A 6,053-nucleotide genomic window follows, 5' to 3' on the forward strand; every position below is an offset into this window, starting at 1 on the left:
CAAGATGACTGACGAAGGAGCTTAAAGTAGTTTTCGCGGCGCAAAGGATTATGGGAGAGAAGGTCGGTGTCGACCACCAATCCACCCCAAGAAAGATGGGCTTTTTTTGATAAGCTTCTCTCCCACGTTTTTCTTCCCTACGAGGGGAAAAAAGTTGTCATGCCGGTAATTATTACCAAAGCGACCCCCAATCTTGCACATGTGAACGGGGCTTTATTTCATTTTATTATCCACCTTCCCCAACAAAACCGTCATGTCCCTCCGGTACAAACTTCCACACGATCCTTCTTCCCTTTTCGAATGTCTGTTCTTCTTCCTCGTGATCCCCTGTTTCTCAAAGGCTTTCTTCCACTTCGTTTCTCCTGAAGCTTACAACCTGAAACAGAAAAGGACCTTTCGTTGCACTTTTGACACAGTGTGGGCAGGGTAGAGAGTTGATTGTCCGTAAAGTATATGATGCTGTGGCTCAGGAACCAAAGGGCCGGGGGAACCGACAGCCATATAGTCAGTGCCGTCTCAACGCATTGACCCACCCGGGCACGGCCCGGGGGCCTCAAGAGAAAAGTGGCCTCACAAAAATGAAATGTGGTTGAAATTTCAGAGAATTCGCCACGTAGGGCTTCAGAAAAATCATTTGGCCTGGGGGCCCACGATGCTCTTAAGACGGCCGTGCATATAGTTACTAATTAGGTCCACAATATTTCATGGGTGTGCCCGGATACAAATGATCAGGTAATGTATGTACATATGTGGATATACATGATAATGTATATGCCACTATCATTCCAATTGAAATTACACAGTTCCAACCGATGTTATTGTTTTTGTCATGCTAATGTACTATTTCCTGTATTGATTATCAATCCAGGGCGTAAGTATAATGACTTCACTAGTTTTAATTAATTCACGTTCACATTTGTCGTGATTCATGTTGCTAATTAAAAGGTGTTTGGGTGAACCAAAAAGTCACTAGGCTTTTCGGAAATTCGTAAACTATCGAACAAAATTAATGATTGCGTACGTGGTTTGCGGCAAGATATCATGAATTTTGGATTTTATATTGAAAAAAATAGCTGTCCCAGAGTTTCTGAACTTTCAAGACAGAGCCACCGTTAGGGATGTGTGACAGGTGTGGTTACACCGTATATCAAATATATTATATACGAATACGAATACAACGCCACAACAGGAAAAATGCCCAACGAGGTGGCTGAGAAACTTCTTACTTTACTTACTTTACTTTATCTTACTTATTACATCTTACTCTTTCTAACGTGCGGCTGAGTTAGGACAAGGTTACCAGATTTATCGCCGATTCTCAAGCACAAAAAATGTTTAAGAATTTACAAATATATTGAAGGTGATTTTGAGCAAAATATAAAAATATATCGTTACAGATACGTTGCTGTGCCTTCGAAAAATATCGTTATAAATGGAATTATAGTAGTAAGGAATATCGTTACACACATCGAGAGTTCAGCATTAGAGTATAGGCAATTCCAAACAAGATTTGAAAACATAACGTCGTGGAGGGATTTATCGTTGTAGCGAGGTTTCACAACGTCGATTGGATATAATGATACTATACTGTTAGTATATATATATATAATGATACTATGGGGGTAATTTCTGTTTCAGAGAGGTGACATCCGTGGAGTCTGGAATCAAGCCGTAAGTCGCTTTTGTCTCAGTTCGATCACGTGATTCGCGAACTAAATATGAATTAATGTGTGCGGTTTAAAACAATGCCATAAAATTTAACTTATCTCATTACAGTTCGGTGCTAAAGAGAAATATCCTTCCGACACCTCAAGTGGCAAGAAACAAAGAGGAGGAGGAGGAGGCGGAGGCAGCTACTACTACTACGATGTAAGCATAATCCGTTATTATCCCACCCTTAATCTAAATTACTATTACAACCTAAAATCCGTTAATCGTTTTTAGAGAACCACCTAAAAACGTACTAAAATAATTCTCGAAGGGAGTGGACCCTTTCTCATAAGGATCCAGATTAGGCATCTTCAACGTGTTACTCGCGAACACCACGGTGCTACCCTGAAGCACCCAGAGTGCTCGACTTTCGTGTCCAATTTCGTGCTCGCGTGAACTTGATCAACATCAACGTCCTAATCAAACACCTTGTACAAATTGCATTCATTTTCGGGCCCCATACTTCACGAGTATAAGTATAAGCTGTTACTTCTACCCAGTAGATACAATAGCACCAGATCTCGTCGTCATGAATTCTTACATGGGCATGATTCAACCCCCCCCCCCTCCCCAGGTCATGCCTGGATGAGCCCATGCATTAAAATGGTCCAGGTTCTATGGTATAGGTCTGCCTGGAGATTGTGAAAGTAGTCATATTTTTCCCCTCACCATATCTCGTTCAAGAGCTTTAGCTCTTCCCAGTCGATTCCACCCCCCAGTTCTCCGTGGGCACCCCCCCCCAGCTACCTGTTGTGGCTCCCCTTTCACTTGATTTTCACCCCTGGCCCCTTGGAATATCCCAGGACGAAAAGGAGGGTATGTGGCCCCAGGTTAAGAATAACTACCTTATACAATAAACATAGGCGGAAATAAACTTGAAAGTCTGGGGGATGGGGCACGATGATAATTGCTGATTGACATGATGATGATTGGTGATGGACATGATGATGATTGGTGATGGACATGATGATGATTGGTGATGGACATGATGATGATTGGTGATGGACATGATGATGATTGGTGATGGACATGATGATGATGATGATGACGTCAGCTTATTATATAGTATGACTCCCCACTCTTCCCGTATCTCCACCCATGACAATGAATTTGAGCAATCCATTTGCAGATGAATAAAAAGAATTGGAAGGACGGCGATTGTGTGCTTGGGGAAATGAATCGGCAATAAATTACCTAAATGGGGCAATGGACCGAAGTGCTGGTGGCCAAGGTGGCAACCACGGATTCAGAAGAAGACACCCCCTCCCCCAAGAACAAAAAATAATGTTTTTTTTGGGGTGTAAAATGCGGGATTTTTAGGGCCACGCAATGAAAGTACGACCTTCACTCGTTCAATTTTAAAGGTCATTAATCATTTGATTCATCGATCGCTATTCTACAAATTTCCGATACAAGTTGAAATAAAATTGCAAGTTAATTAAAAATGTGAAAGATTTCATTTTACAATATATACATATATATGATCTCTTGCTTTTTTTTCTAAAATAACAGCAACCTGTAAGTATTATTATTATTATTACGATTAATCCCACAAGTTACGGATGAAACGTTTATAACATACGGGGCTTTCAAACTCAAGTTCCTTTTATTTTCGGATTCGTTTATTTTGCATTTCGCAATTTTTCATTCTTTTTCAATTCAGCAATTCCAATGAAAAATTGACGAACCGAATTCATTATTTTCAATGAAGAGGGTAAGTGCTCGTGTTTCAATCATTATTTACACGAATGGGGTCTCAAAAACAAATGGTACAATAAGCATACCAAGGCACCTTCAACCGCGATCTTTGGCGGGGTTCTTACCGTTGGGAGTTTTCCAATGGCTTTTATCTGGTTTAGTGAGGAAATGTTTCCCAAAGTGTGGGTGATATCGCCCCTCGCTAGGTACCGTTTCATCCTAAAATCAAAATAATGACGTTTCATCCTCAGTATGATAAAGAGGGTGTCTCGTTCTTCTCTTCTCTTCTCTCATGGGCCCTTTTTGTTTCTGTTCTACCCCGTTCTAGCCAAAGAATAGAGGACTTCATTATTTAAAATTTAGATATTCCTGCTGAAGAGTAGACCAAAATTGCGTACCGATGACAATTCGCGAGCACCGTGGTGCTCTTCAAAGTAATAAGAGTGTGCTCCGAATGCGGCTGATTCTATAATCGCCAGAGAAAGATCGATACCCGTATTAAACAATCATCATTCATGGGTCACATTTTAGGCATATGAGTATATAGGTTATACTTACTCAACTTATGGCCCGCTCACCAAATGTGGCCCTCGGAGTCATCTGATGTAACCGCGACCTCTAATGTAATTTTGTAAAAATTAACTAGGCGGCACATTTTCAGAACAATCACGTGACTCGCGACACGTTTTCAAACAAGTGAAGTGGCCCCACACTCTCCTAAAGGTTAAGAACCCTTGCCCTAGGTGCTCCTCTTCTAATGATGGACATGCACATGCAATTCCCAGCGGTGAATTTTCCTTAAACTGGCTGATTCAGCCACCATAAATTGCAACGACACACCGTTCGAGAATCATTTTTGATGTTACGAAGGTGTATGAAAGATATTGTTCTGGAATAGAGAAGTTTATATCTCTACGGTCTCTATTCATATTAACAGCCTGTAAGTAATATTCGATATTATTGAAATTCTCGCACACTTTGTAATAACTCTAACACGTGTGAAATTTTTCTGTAGTAAATTCAATTTCCACAACCATCTTGTGGTTTGATTACTTTTATAATATCTTTGATAATCTTTAAATAATGAATGAAATTCATGAACGCACAGCGTGTAAGTACAACATGATTGTGTATAACATTTTTATGACTCCTTCATATATTATAGAGAAAACATGAGCATATACAGGGTGATTCAGAAATATATAAACATTCTGAAGGGAGAGAATATCTAAAAAATAAAATCACATTTACACATGACGGAAAACCTCACCAGAAGGTAGCGCTATTCACTGTTTCATTATGTTTTTACAGTTTCATGTTCTCTGCTTTCCTTCATAGTTTTTACATAGAGTTACGGACCACCCTGTATGTTTATGTGCATACATATTTGAACACGTATACACTTTTATACGGAAGAGTTACGAAATAAGATTGATATGACTTGAATTATATGCGTACCTTTGTGATCTATTAAATCAGCGTGTAAGTATATTTGAGTATATACAAAAGGAATATGTCCATACTAATGTTTTAGGCCTAATTAGACAGTTATTTCAAATCGATGCGTCATCAGGTCTACAACGGTACAAAACTGCAATAACTACACTTCACTCATAATTTTAAAAATAGATGGAAGCACTGAAAATTTCACGCACTACATTAAATACGCACTCAGACTGTCATTTGAACATGCAACACTTCCGACTCAATTCATTCGGTAGTCAATTGCCCATGGCGATGGTTGTGGTCAGATTGAAAGAGCGTAGCCGTCGTGTCACAAACCCAGCTTTGGTTCAGAGTACCGACCACGTATTGCCATAATCTCCCCGATCATTGGCTCTTCACTAAAGGAGAGCCGTTACGTCTTATGTACTTAAAAGAATACTGATTAACATTTTTTTAGTTATTACTAAATATAGATTATTTTGTACTTCAAAAGAATTTTAGTTGCCATCAGAGGAAACTTATGCAACTTTTCAATACTATATTTACAGTACAGACGCGTAAGTAAAGAGTTACTTATACACTTCTTTCTTTATTTCGTTATCACTGCATCATTGAGAAAAATGCGTCAACTCGTTACATGCGATTTGTCCAAATCGGAAAAATAGTTGGCGGCACATGAAAAAAAATTCTCGCCCAGCTACGAGGCAAATATTGGTTAATTGTTGACCAGATTTAGAAATCTCTGAAATGAAGACGCTCACGCATGCCCTCCCTATTGGCAACGTCACTTATTTCTGCTTACAACTGATGACGCCACTATACTGTCCTGGAGAACAACAATAATTGTCCAACCGAAACAGAGCTGCCATGCCTCTAACCATCATACCTAACTCACCCTAAGCACCTTTATAGCCTTAGGGTTACGATGAGTCCATCCATTTATAACCGGGTGGACTCCTCACCCTCCATATTAGAACGGCGATACCAGTCTTTTTGTTTTTAAATCTATTTGAAAAAATATAATTTCCGATATCTCTCTCTCTTTACATGTGTTGCCATCGGCATAACCTGAACATGATCTCTACATGGGACAACTGCGAAATTTGTAGAGTAGCCCCATAATTTTCACAGCGCTTCCGAAAATTACCATAATATATATACCGTATCTCTTCTAATGAAAGTTTTTTTTTGACACTAGT

The 6,053-nt window shown here is 39.5% G+C and overlaps 1 long non-coding RNA gene across 1 annotated transcript; it reads left to right on the plus strand.

Moving 5' to 3' along the window:
- Positions 1-1,533: 1,533 nt before the first annotated feature.
- On the plus strand, positions 1,534-1,830 carry LOC149081286 (uncharacterized). Its single transcript, XR_016193417.1, has 2 exons — positions 1,534-1,671; positions 1,777-1,830. It is a non-coding gene; the product is annotated as an uncharacterized LOC149081286 (long non-coding RNA).
- The last annotated feature ends 4,223 nt before the right edge of the window (positions 1,831-6,053 follow it).

The sequence above is a fragment of the Pholcus phalangioides genome, unplaced genomic scaffold, assembly GCF_987345545.1.
Source record: "Pholcus phalangioides strain wild (caught in Gottingen) unplaced genomic scaffold, Ppha-v1.0 ptg000010l_1, whole genome shotgun sequence".
Taxonomy (NCBI): Eukaryota; Metazoa; Arthropoda; class Arachnida; order Araneae; family Pholcidae; genus Pholcus; species Pholcus phalangioides.